We start from the raw sequence: 14312 nt of genomic DNA on the forward strand, positions 1-14312 counted from the left end.
CAGGAAGGGGGTAAATCCTTCCGGGGCTGAAGCGATTAAAGGTAGAAGAGAGATTTGGAATCTTATAGACACCCAGATCTCTCCATAAAGAGGACCTGTCATCCCTTGTTTCTATTACAAGGGATGTTTACATTCCTTGTGATAGGAATAAAAGTGATACAAATAAATAAATACAAGGACAGTGTAAAATAAAAAAAAATTAAATAAATAGGAAAAAAATAAAAAAGCAAGAATATTTTTTTTAAAGGGACAGTGTAAAATTAAAATATTTAGGGAAAGCAAAAAAAAAAACAAAAAAACACTAGCACCCGGAATAATAAATAAGTAAATAAAAGCAAAAAATATATAAAAAATTAAAAGAACAGTGCAAAAATAAAATAGAGCAAGAAAATGAAAAAATAAATCAAAGGGACAGTGTAAAAATAAAATAAATAGGAAAAAAGCATTAAAAAAAAAAGGACAGTGTAAAAATAAAAATATATAATAAATAGGGGAAGAAAAAGCAAAACAAAAAAATAAAGAAATTAAAAAACAGTGAAAAAAATAATAAATAGGGAAAAAAATAAAAAAATAAAATAAAAATTAAAGCACCCCCATCCCTCCGTGCTCCCATGCAGAAGCAAACGTATACAAAAGTCGCCCATGCATATGTAAACAGTGTTTGCGCCACACAAATGTGAGGTATCGCCGCAAACGTTGGAGCAAGAGCAATAATTCTAACACTAGACCTCCCCTGTAACTCTAAACAGGCAATCTGAGGCCGCGTACACACGGGCGGACTGTTCGCCCAACTTTGTCCGCTGAACAGTGTTTGGGCGGACAGTCCGCTCGTGTGTGGGCTTTCAGCGGACAGTTTCAGCGGACAGTTGGACGGACAAGGTTTTTCGGAAATTCCGAAAAACTGTCCGCTGAAACCTTGTTTGAGCGAACAGTCCGCCCGTGTGTAGGCTTGTTCGTCAAACAAAGTTGCGCGCATGCTCAGAAAGGATTTTCACGCCGAAAGCTATAATGCAGTGTATAGGATGTCGTATTTTTCGTCCCGTCGTACGTGCCGTTCACGTCATCGCGCACGGTTTCAGCAAACTGTTCGTTCGTCGTGTGTGGGCATGTCCGTCCATGCTAAGTTTGAGCGGACTGTTTGCCCAAACTGTTGGACGGACAAAGTTGGGCGAACAGTCCGCGCGTGTGTACGCGGCCTGATTTTTTTTTTTTTTTTTTTACATTTTTAAGTAGTGTGGCTTGTCGCCAATCCACAAGTGTGCACAATTTTAAAGCGTGACACGTTAGGTATCTATTTACTCAACATAACATCATATTTTATATTTAACAAAAAAAAAATTGGGTTACATATTGTGTTTTTTTGTTTTTTTGGGGTTTTTTGCGTTAAAAGTCATTGAAGTGTAGTTAAAAAAACAAATGGCACTTGAAAAAACACTGCGCAAATATAATGTGACATAAAAAAATCGAAACAAGCACCATTTTATTCTCTATTCTTTGACAAAAACAAAACAAATTATATATATATATATATATATATATATATATATATATATACATACACACACATACACACACACACACACACACTTCTAGTAAAAAAAAAAAAACTACAGGTTTTAACTTGTGAATTAAAAGTGTTTAAAAAACACAAAAAAATTGCAACAAGTACCATTTTATTCTCTATTATTTTCTCTATTCTTTATTCTTTGACAAAAAAAAATAAAAAAATGTATATATATATATATATATATATATATATATATATATACACACATACACACACACACACACACACACTTCTAGTAAAAAAAAAACCTACAGGTTTTTACTTGTGAATTAAAAGTGTTTAAAAAACACACAAAAAATTGCAACAAGTACCATTTTATTCTCTATTCGTTTCTCTATTCTTTATTCTCTGACAAAAAAATAAAATAAAAATTGTTTTATATATATATATATATATATATATATATATATATATATATATATATATATATATATATATATACACACACACATTTCTAGTAAAAAACTGCAGGTTTTTACTTGTGAATTAAAAGTGTTTAAAAAACACAAAAAAAATGCAACAAGTACCATTTTATTCTCTATTATTTTCTCTATTATTTATTCTTTATACAAAAATAAATAAATAAATGTTTATATATATATATATATATATATATATATATATATATATATATATATATATATATATATATATATACATACACACACACACACACACACACACACACACACACATTTCTAGGTAAAAACTACAGGTTTTTTATTGTGAATTAAAAGTGTTTAAAAAACACAAAAATTGCAACAAGCACCATTTTATTCTCTATTCTTTTCTCTACTCTTTATTCTCTGACAAAAAAAATATTTTTTTTATATATACACACACACACATATATATATATATATATATATATATATATATATATATATATATATATATATATATATATACACACACACACATTTCTAGTAAAAAAAACTACAGGTTTTTACTTGTGAATTAAAAGTGTTTAAAAGTGCTTTATTTTTATTTTTTTGGATTGTTTTCGTTAATATTATTATTTTTTTTTTTAATTAAGATGATTACTTTTATGTACAGATTTGAAAAACCTTAAAGGACTATATATTCCAATTAACAGTGCAGTTGTTGTCTTTTTTTGTTTCTGTAATATCCGGAGCCCCAGAAGATTAAACTAGTGATCATTTTGGCAGTTTGAAACTTTTCCGCATCCCCTTGATTCTTCGTGGTAGAAAATGATGCACTGGCGGGGGAGTCGGTGAGATGCAGATAGTCAGATAATTACCGCTCGGCCGTGGTGCGGTACTTCTATCCAGTGTGAAATTATCATTTCACCAGCGTCAGGCTCCTCCAATTCCCCCGGTCCCCGGGCTCTTTTGCTTTAACTGTTTTTTTGTTTTGTTTTTTAATTTGAAAGAATACAGCATTTACTTTGAAATCGCATCCTGGACTCAGTTCAAAAGATGCACCCGATTTAGAGTTAGAATTCCTGAGATTAAATAAAAAAAATAAAAAAAAATCAAATAAAAATGAAAGCCATAAATTACTGAATTATTGGTGTTCAGATTAAATGGATTATTCACCCTCGGATGAAATTTAAACCTCCCAACTTCACAAATATATTTTTTTTTTTAATGTTCAAATATTTCTGAAAATTGCTCAAAAAAAACTTTGATTGTTTTTAGTGCCTTTATGGATTCTACATCCAAGTACTTTTCGGCACAAAATAAAATCATAAATTCTAAATTAAAAAACAAAAATTATAAATAAAAACAAAACAAAAATTATGAATAAAAAAATCAAAACTCATAAATACAAAAATAAAATAATACAGCATAAATAAAATAAAAACATCATAAATGCTAAAAATACAATCGTAAAAAAATAATACATTCAAAAATAAGATGATAAATCTATGAATTTCATTGGAATTTTTTTTTTCTACCCAGGCTTTTACTCCAAATGTAATTAATTTTAACACCCTTAAATCATGCAGGGACGTTTTTTTCTTGGGGTGGGGTGGACAGAAGCATCTAGAAGTGAACTCTGGGTGTGTCAGAATTGGTGGGAGGGGCTTAACGCATGAACCCACCTGCTCTGTACTTGGTAACATATGGCATATTCCTTGTATTCAACAAAAATATTCTTGAATTACTGTGCCAAAAACAAGAGTTCAACAGGGGTCAGGAGTGAAAGATGCACAGAGGTCAGGAGATAGAGTGCAACCAAAAAAAACCTCTCTCCCCAAAACGAAATCCCCCCCGGTACAGATCTCCCCCTTCCTACTAGCAAAGATCCCCTCCCCTGAGTACAGATCTCCCCATTCCCCCCAAGTAAAAGATCAATCCCTCCAGTACAAATCCCCCCTTAATACAGATCTCCCCCTTCCCACTAGCACATATCCCCTCCCCTGAGTACAGATCTCTCCCTTCCAACTAGCACATATCCCCTCCCCTGAGTACAGATCTCTCCCTTCCAACTAGCACATATCCCCTCCCCTGAGTACAGATCTCTCCCTTCCAACTAGCACATATCCCCTTCCCTGAGTACAGATCTCCCCCTTCCTCCCCAAGTAAAGATCAATCCCTCCAGTACAAATCCTCCCTCAATACAGATCTCCCCCTTCCCACTAGCAAACATCCCCTCCCCTAAGTACAGATCTGACTCTTCCCACTAGCACATATCCCCTCCCCTGAGTACAGATCTCTCCCTTCCAACTAGCACATATCCCCTCCCCTGAGTACAGATCTCTCCCTTCCAACTAGCACATATCCCCTTCCCTGAGTACAGATCTCCCCCTTCCTCCCCAAGTAAAGATCAATCCCTCCAGTACAAATCCTCCCTCAATACAGATCTCCCCCTTCCCACTAGCAAACATCCCCTCCCCTAAGTACAGATCTGACTCTTCCCACTAGCACATATCCCCTCCCCTGAGTACAGATCTCTCCCTTCCAACTAGCACATATCCCCTCCCCTAAGTACAGATCTCACTCTTCCCACTAGCACATATCCCCTCCCCTGAGTACAGATCTCTCCCTTCCAACTAGCACATATCCCCTCCCCTGAGTACAGATCTCTCCCTTCCAACTAGCACATATCCCCTCCCCTGAGTACAGATCTCTCCCTTCCTCCCCAAGTAAAGATCAATCCTCCAGTACAAATCCTCCCTCAATACAGATCTCCCCCTTCCCACTAGCAAACATCCCCTCCCCTAAGTACAGATCTCACTCTTCCCACTAGCACATATCCCCTCTCCTGAGTACAGATCTCCCCCTTCCGACTAGCATATATCCCCTCCCCTGAGTACAGATCTCTCCCTTCCCTCTAGCACATATCCCCTCCCCTGAGTACAGATCTCCCTCTTCCCACTAGCACACATCCCCTCCCCTGAGTACAGATCTCCCCCTTCCAACTAGCAAATATCCCCTCCCCTAAGTACAGATCTCATCTTCCCACAAGCACACATTCATTCCCCCAGTACAAATCCTCTCCAATGCAGATCTCCCCCTTCCCACTAGCAAATATTCCCTCCCTGAGTACAAATCTCCCCCTTCCCAATAGCAAATATCCTCTCAGCTCAGTACAGATCTCCCCCTTCCCACTAGCAAAAATCCCCTCCCCTGAGTACAGATCTCCCCCTTTCCACTAGTACAGATCCCCTCCCCTGAATACAGATCTCCCCCTTCTCACTAGTAAAAATCCCCTCCCCTGAGTACAGATCTCCCCCTTTCCACTATTACAGATCCCCTCCCCTGAGTACAGATCTCACCTTCCCACTAGTACAGATCCCCTCCCCTGAGTACAGATCTCCCCCTTCCCACTAGTAAATATCTCCTCCCCTGAGTACAGATCTCCCCCTTTCCACTAGTACAGATCCCCTCCCTGAGTACAGATCTCACCTTCCCACTAGCAAGGATCCCCTCCCCCGAGTAAACATCTGCTCCCCCAGTACAGATCTCCTCCAGTACAGATTTCCCCCCTCCCAGTACAGCTCTCTTCTTTCCTTGAAACCCACTCATTAGACCAAACAGTTCAGAGTGAGCTCAGTGGGGGGGGGGGGGGGGGGGGGGGGGGTCCTCCCTCGGTTGTGTCACGTGACTAGTGTAAAGGAGGACATAAGGACAGATTTCCCCCTATTCTAACTGCTACTTCCTGTCCTGACAAGTGTTGTGGTGTTGCGAATGCTGTGGGGAGTTTGATCCCCCCCATTTCCCCCCTCACCTACGCCCCTGGTATCATAAACAATGACATGTGTTATATTTGTTTTCACCTTTTATTATTTTGTTGCAGGTAAGTGCTGATGATGTTCTGTGGCCGTTTTGCAGCCTCTTCCTGTCTAAATTCACTACAGGTAGGTTCCGTGATGGTGATAACAATGGACCATGTATGTGAAATGTGCGACAACAGAGCTGCCTATAGGTCCCACTTAATCTTTTGTCTACCAGAGGCATTTGTTTTTTTAGAAATTACTTTAAACTCCCAAACAATGAAATATTTTTGAATGCAGAGACCCTGGAGAATAAAATGGTGGTAGCTGTAATTTTCATATCATTCAATATTTGCTCATATCATCAGCTATTTAACTCATATTACCAAGAAAAAATGCAATAATATGATTTTGTGTGCAAACAAACACAATAATTCACCCAATTTTTGGTAAAATATAAAATACGGTCGAGTAAATAGATACCAAACATTTCAAGCTTAAAAACGAAAAAAAAAAAAAAAAAACACGTACATGAATGTGGAAAAAAATATGCCACTCAAAAATGTCCATAAGTGATGCTTTAAAAGCCAGTTAAGAGTTAACCGTGAATTGTCTCCCCTGCCCTCCACTGCAGCTAGTCAAGTAAAGATTGTGTTTGATTAGCTGCATCAATGGCTGCAGTAGCCGGGGAAGGACAGCCGTGTCTCCAGACGTGACGTAATACACATTGCTTCTGGGTTCAGTATTTTCATGGGGGGGGGGGATTGGGGAACAGATGCTCCCCCATTACCTCCTGCTCTCGCTGTGGGAGATGATTACCATGGTCCCGGGATCCCAGGAGGAACAGAAGAGCCCGGAAACCACTGGTGGGATGGATGTGGGTACACCTTTAGAGCCCCATAAATGTAATTGGGCAGCTCTACATCCACTCAGAGGAATAGGAGAGCCTGGAAACCACAGCAAGTACCACTGATGGGGTGGAGGCACACCTTCAGAGCCCCAAAGGTCATTGGATGGCTCTAGCCTGCAAAAGGAACGGGAGAGCCTGGGAATCACCTAAAGTGCCACTGGTGGAGTGGGGGGCACACATTCGGATCCTCATGAAATGTGATTGGGTGGCTCTAGATCCATCTGGGTGAACAGGAGAGCCCTGCAACAACTGCAGGTGCCACAATGGGGTGTGGGCAACCTTTAGAGCCCCATAAATGTGATTGGGCAGCTCTAGCTTCACCTGGTGGAATGGGAGAGCCTGGAAACCACTGCAGGTGCCACTGGTGGGGTGGGGGCACATATTTAGAGCCCCATAAATGTGATTGGGCAGGTCTAGATTTACCTGGCGGAATGGGAGAGCCTGCAAACTGTCACAGGTGCCACTGGTGGGGAGGAAACAAACCTTCATATCCCCATAAATGTGATTGGGTGGCTCTAGATACATCTGGAGGAACAGGAGAGCCCTGGAACAACCGCAGGTGCCACGGACGGGTGTGGGAAAACCTTCAGAGCCCCATAAAAGGGCGCAGTTTTAGACCCACCCAGAGAAACAGGAAAGCTTGGAAACCACCACAAGTGCCACTGGTAGGATGGGGGCACGCCTTCAGAGAGCCATAAAAGTGATTGGGTGAGTCTAGAGCCACCTGAAGGATTGGGAGAGGCTGGGAACCACGGTAGTTGCAACTGGTGGGGCCACACCTTCAGAGCCCCATAAACGTGACTGGGTGGCTCTAGAGCCACCCGGATCGATTTTATCTGAAAGTGCTTGACAGCTATAAAAATCCATAGCTGAAGTGGCCATGAGCTTTTTTACTGCTCTGCTTATATATATGAATGTTGGTAGACAAGGGGTTAAAGTGTGGGTTACAATGCAGGAGAGCAATTGGCAGACAAGGACAAAGCGTTGCCACCTTTTAAGAGGAAGTGCCTGAACAAAGACCCTCATAGCAGGATAACCAGGGATTAAGTTGATTAGAGCTTAATAGCCCATTGACACTTCTGTGTTATGGTGGCCACGTTACAGTGCTATGGTGGCCACGTACCATGTTACTGGTGGTTACATCCATAACATCGGTTGACGCATCATTTTTGGGTTCCTTAAGGGCTCTAGACCAGGGGTCTCCAAACTTTCTAAACAAAGGGCAGTCTACTGTTATTCAGACTTTACGAGGGGCGGAGTGTGGCCAGTGGGAGTAGAACCTGTCCTGGTATTAGTGGGGTTAAACAATGCCCCATCTTTAGTATTAGGGAGAGAAATAGTGCCCCATTGGTGTCAGTGGGGGGAATAGTGCCCCATTGGTGTCAGTGGGGGGAATAGTGCCCCATCATTGGTGTCAGTGGGGGGAATAGTGTCCCATCATTGGTGTCAGTGGGAGGAATAGTGCCCCACCCATCATTGAGCACAGGAGTGTCAGGTGGAAGGTGTCTGTGGAGCTCCTCCAGGTGATCGGTGTGAGAGGGGAGTGGTGAGGAAATCTCTCCCAGCTCTCCTGGCCCCTTTCTGGGGAAGCCATGGAGGCCAGCAGGGCCTCTCCTGCTGGAGGTTCTCAGCCTTCTCCTGGGCCGTCGGGTGACATGCCTTCTGGTGGACAAGCGGATCTCTCTGCCCCTGGAGAGGATGAAGGCTCGCATGCCATTCGTGAGCGAGTGGTGGTCGGGATAAAGGTCCTGAATCGGGAGAGGGATAAGCTGTACAAGCTGCGTGCGGAGCTGAAGCGCCTGAGAAGGCAGCGTGAGGGCTTACACAGCCAGAAACGAGGATCCATGGATCCGGAGATCCAATTGGCTAAAGTGCGTGTGGACCACCAGGAGACCATCGTGGCCATGATGGAAGGTAGAGAGGGGCCCTTCAAGGTAAAGTTTGGAAACGACAGGAGGTTTGGAAGGGTGACAAAGATGGAGGTGGAGGAGGAGACCCCCAATTCCGCCCCCCTGCCCCCCCCCCCCAAGGAGAGGTAAGCAGCCCCATGCCTTCCCAGGACTCAGGAGGCATGCTGAGGGCCATCCAGGTAATGGAGTCTCCTATGGTTGGTTTTCCATGAGGAGGACATTACAGACAATGTTCCTGATAATATAAAGCCAGTGAAGCCCCATGTTGTGGACAAGACTGTGTTTGTGTCTTTTACTGATAATGACAATGTGCCTGATAGCAGTCAGACTGCTGATGTTGTGTGCAGCCCTGTTGTGCCGGATGATGATGCTACAATGCAGCAAAACTTACATATAAAAAGTGTAATTTCTGTGGATGAACTACAGGTGTCAGCAGAGCCAATTAACCCTTCTTTGGCAGAATCCAAAGCTGTTTGCCCCACTGCTGCTGAAGACTCTACAGCGCAGCATCGGGAGACAGCTGGTACTGCAGCAGAAACTATGACCATTCCTGATGGGAAAATTTCTGTGACTGATAACAATCACCCCAGCACCAGTGTGATGCACAATCGTCCGGCTGCGGATTCTGCTGATCCAGTTCAGACAGTTGATAATGCCAATAATTTAAAGACCAATGTGACTTCAGTGTGGAGCCTTGGCCCTAATAAACCCACGTTTGCTCAGGTGGTACGCTCTGCTCCTGGTAGCTCCGCTCCCAAGCGGGGTTTTCCCCTACAGGCTACCACTTTGGGCACCCCAGGATCTGGTCTTGGGTCTCTGGCTTCTGCTGGGGGTCCCAGACGTAATGTAGTGATTCTAAAATGGGAAGGTGGTACAGTCCCTCCAGCGCGGCGTGCGGTGGTGGATCTTATTTTAGAAATAAGTTTTGGGGCAAATGATTTGTATGCCTTTATACATGTGTCTGGGACGAGGGATTATACGGTTAGTTTCACCAGGCCAGAGGGTCTTGACCTGTTCTGGGAGCGATACGAGGCTCGGTGCAGGTCAAGACCTGAATGGGAAGGTCTGGCCCCAGTTGCAATCTCTCAGAGGTCAACTGTTAAAAAAATAACCATTATTCTGACCAATGAGAGCGTCCCCGCTCGGGATTTAGAGGTTTGGTTGCGGAACTATGGGGAGGTTTTGATTAAGCCCAGCAAAATCCTTGATGAGCGTAACATCTGGACTGGGGGTTGGTCAGTAACAGCCAGATTGGCCAGGGATGGGAATGTTGTCCGTCACCTGCCCTCCTCGGCTTTTATAGGGAGGGATAGGATGACTATTTTCTACCCTGGTCAGTCGAAGCTGTGTCACCGCTGTGGAGAAAAGGGGCATTTGAGCTCCTCCTGTTCAGCCTTGATATGTTCAGTGTGTCGGGGTCAGGATCACATGGCCAAGGACTGCACCGATATGATCAGGTGCAACCTGTGCCTGCGCCTTGGCCATCCCTACAGCAAGTGTCCTGAAGCCTGCCACAATATGGAGAAGGAGGTAATGGATGACTTGTCAGGGCTGGACAGGATGGAGGGTGAGGCCCCTGGTGTACCATCCTCCTCTGCGGTGACGGACTCCCCTGGTCCTGCTCAGGATCCCTCCCCAGTTCCTGTGGCCACCCCTCCTGTGTCTGTAAGTATTCCTTCTGTATCTGTCTCTGTGTCCCCCCCAGCCTACTGTATCCTCTCCTCTTGTGTCAGAACCTTCCAAGTCTGTGCCCCCCGTGTCAGTTACCCCCCCCTCTAAGTCTGTCTCAAAGGGAACACCACCCCCACCAGGAGTAGTAGCAGGTACTGAAAAGGTTGCGTCTTCCTCTGTAAAGGAGTCTTCTGTGAAGACTCCAAAGAAAAAAACAAGAGATGATGGCATCTCTGAAGCTGACCTGCGGTACCTGGAGGAGAGAAGGAAGGCTGGGAAGCGGAAGCAGGTGGTGAGGACGGAACGGGCTCCAGTGCCTGTCTCCAACCATCGTAGGTCCTCTGGATGGTATATTTCTTCATCTGGAGCTTCTTCGGAACGAAGTTCCGATTCTGAAATGGAGTTTGAGGCGGCCTCAAGAAAGAGAGAGGCTTCTGGTGATGAGCAGCAGAGGGGAGCTAAGAAGCAATCCACTCAATAACCCAGATGGCGGTTCCCCCTCCGTTAAAAGCGGTGACAATAAATGTTGCCAGCATTAAGTCAGTAAGAGCTCATTCCATGGCCTTCTTTTTGTTCAGCCAATTAGACGCTGAAATTTTATTTTTGCAAGAGACTAGGCTCACCTCCTTGGCAGATATTCATATGGCCAAGAGAGAGTGGAGGTATGGTCCATCTTACTGGTCTCTTGCGGCCGAGCCTTACGGCGGTGTGGCGGTGTTGTTTAAAACCGGTATGGTAAATGTCCGGCGGGTTATTGAGGTGGAGATTGGGAGATGTATGGTCTTAGAAGTCCTTGTGGGGGGGCAGGACCTGCGCCTAATTAATGTTTATGGGCCGCACACAAAGTGGGACAGGAAATGCCTTTTTACAAGGATCAAGCCATTTCTTTTTACATCCCGGCAAGTGGTCTTTGGAGGTGACTTTAATACAGTAACTAGGCCCAAGGACAGGAAGGACTTCAAGGACAGGCTGGGATATGATAGCGTTTTTTTAAATAGTATGGTTAGGGATGCTGGTCTTGTGGATGTGCACATTAAGCACCTCCCGGATGACACCGGGTTCACCTTTCATCGAGGTAGTAGTCAGAGTAGGATAGATAGTTTTTTTTTGAAGGAGACCTCTGCTTTCTCGCCTCCAGTGGTGCAGGCAGTAGAGTTCTCTGATCACTGTATGCTATCTGTGGTCCTGAATGCTTCAGACGCCCCTCAGAGGGGCAAGGGCATCTGGAGATTGAATTCGACTCTACTCAAGGAAGAACATGTTAGACAATCCTTTGAGGAATTCTTTCAGGCTCAGGTGACCATCCTGGACTTTTGTAGCAGCAAGGCTGAGTGGTGGGAGCTGACCAAAAAGAGGATCGCTGGATTCTTCAGGGGCCTAGCCAATAGAAAACAGTTTAATAAATACATGACCTACCAACGTTTACGGAGGAAGCTGAATATTCTTGTCTCGAGAGGAGGAGATCCTGGGGCAATCTCTGAAGTGAAACTCCTCCTCAGGAAGTGTCAATATGACCGGCATGCCTCTTTGGTTCTGGAGAGGGACTATGGGAAGTACCACTCGCCTGACCCTTACCAGAACTGCAAACACGGTGTAGCTGTTAAAACGGTTGTTGGCCTTAAGGACAGTACAGGTTCCTTGACAAAGTCCAGGTCAGGGATCCTGGAGGTCGTGAGGTCTTTTTATGCTGACCTTCTTGGGAGGAAAGAGCTTGACCGTGACAAGATGGACAGCTTTTTGGACTCTACTCCAGGTCTAAATGGTGGAGATGTTCCATTGATGAATTTGACAGAGGAGATCACAGTTGAAGAGGTGATGAGGGCAATTGATCAGCTTGCCATCAAAAAGTCACCTGGACCAGATGGCTTGACGGCTGAGTTTTACAAAGCCTTTAAGTCTATTCTGGCCCCACACTTGGTAGAGATTTTTAACAGTTGCCTTGCTGAGGGGGTGCTTTCCCCTTCCATGAGGCACTCGGCTGTGATTCTTCTTTCAAAGGGTAAAGATCCTTCGATGATTGAGAATTGGCGCCCCATCAGCCTTCTTAATGTCGATAGAAAGATACTGGCAAAGATAATTTTCTGGCGCCTATCGTCAGTAGCAGAGTCTTTGCTTTCTCGCCATCAGCACTGTTCGGTCCAGGGTAGAAGCACCTTCTCAGCGGTTTTAGCTGTCCGGGAGGCCTTGGAGCGGTGCAGGGCTGCAGGCTGGGGAAAGTATTTGCTGACATTGGATCAGGCAAAGGCTTTTGATCGTGTTAACCATGAGTACCTGTGGTTGCTCCTTGGTAAGTACGGTCTGCCGGGTGGTTTTATCGATTGGTTAAAGGTCTTGTATAAGGGGGCAGAAAGCTTTCCTCTTGTTAATGGTTGGGTTGGGCAGTCCTTTGGGGTTGGCTCCAGGGTGCGCCAGGGTTGTCCTCTGAGTCCCATGCTCTATGTGTTTGCAATCGACCCCTTCATCAGGAGGCTAGAGAGCGGCATGTTGTGTGGGGTGCCAGTGGGGCTCCCGGATGAGCCACCTTTGAGGGTTGTTGCCTATGCGGACGATGTGTCGGTGATTGTCACTGGGGCAGATGAAGCAGAGGGGGTGGTCTCTCTGACATCACGGTATTCTGAAGCATCAGGCTCCAAGATCAATCAGGAAAAGAGTGAAGTTTTTTGGATGGGAAAGGAAGGTGAGGGGTTTGATCTCCCGGACACCTTTCCGGTGCCCCAGGAAAGAATTAAGATTCTAGGCATTGAATTTGGACCCGGCGATTATGGCCTCAAAAAACTGGGAAGGCAGACTGGAAATTGCCAATACTAAGGTGGTCAGCTGGAAGAGATGGAAGTTATCTCTGAGGGAAAGGGTCGATCTGATTAAGACTTGCCAGATTCCGATCTTCTTGTATGTCAGCTTTGTCTGCATCTTGCCAGTGTCTCTCTATGCTAGGGTCAGTAGTGTGTTCTTCCAGATGCTGTGGGGGAACAGACTGAACCCCATCAAGAGGAATGTCACCTATCTATCCAGGAGGGAGGGTGGCTTAGGTATGGTCAACCCAGTTCTTTTCTTTTCACTGCTATTTCTCAAATTTAACATTGGTAATATGCTTGCAGTGGAACCTCCTGGATGGGTAGGCATATTTAGATCTTGGTTTAGGCCTTTTCTACGACTTTGGGAAGAAGGTGGCCAAGTGAAGAATCTCAGGGCTCATCGTGGTCAGCTACCAGTCTATGTTGCTCCGTGCCTGAAGTTACTGCGGCAGTGGCGATTGTCGGCTGAAGATCTCAGATCGGTTTCCGAGGAAAGTCCTTATGAGTCGAGTCTTGAGTGAAGTCTTTCATGACCCACTGGCCTTAAGGGATTGCCCAGGCCCGTTTTTGAGGGTGGGGTTAAGATTGATTAATTTGGATAGAGTACCCCCTAAATTTAGGGCTCTGGCCTGGTTGTGCTTCCATGGGAGGCTCTATGTTCGGGGCAATTTGAAATTCCGCAGTGGGATGGATCGTAGCTGTCCTCGGGAGGAGTGTGCATGTGAGGAGGAGACTATGGACCATTTTCTGCTTCATTGCCCCTTTAACATAGAGGTGTACAAACAGGTGGGGCGGGCCCTCGGTGTCCCTTTCCTCTCCAGGCTGGGTTATGCTGAGTGGGTGTACGGAGCATTCAATACTGGGGGGGTTTTTTGTTTGGATACACTTTTTCTAGTTAGCCTAGTAGTCCGTTATTTCACCTGGAACGCACAGTGTCAGGTCAGCATTCGGCGTAAAATCCTTCCTGTTGAGGTGGTGGTGTATGACATTCTGCATGAGGTGGAGAAGATTCGGGGGCCTGAGAGAGACAAGCGGAGTCGGGGGGCCTGAGAGAGACAAGCGGAGTCGGGGGGCCTGAGAGAGACAAGCGGAGTCGGGGGGCCTGAGAGAGACAAGCGGAGTCGGGGGGCCTGAGAGAGACAAGCGGAGTCGGGGGGCTTGAGAGGGACAAGCGGAGTCGGGGGGCCTGAGAGAGACAAGCGGAGTCGGGGGGCTTGAGAGAGACAAGCGGAGTCAGGGGGCTTGGTTGAAGGCGTGGAGGGGTTTCAAGCCTCCC

Source organism: Lithobates pipiens, unplaced genomic scaffold (assembly GCF_037356315.1).
Source record: "Lithobates pipiens isolate NorthernLeopardFrog02 unplaced genomic scaffold, aLitPip1_a1.2 Scaffold_18, whole genome shotgun sequence".
Classification (NCBI taxonomy): domain Eukaryota; kingdom Metazoa; phylum Chordata; class Amphibia; order Anura; family Ranidae; genus Lithobates; species Lithobates pipiens.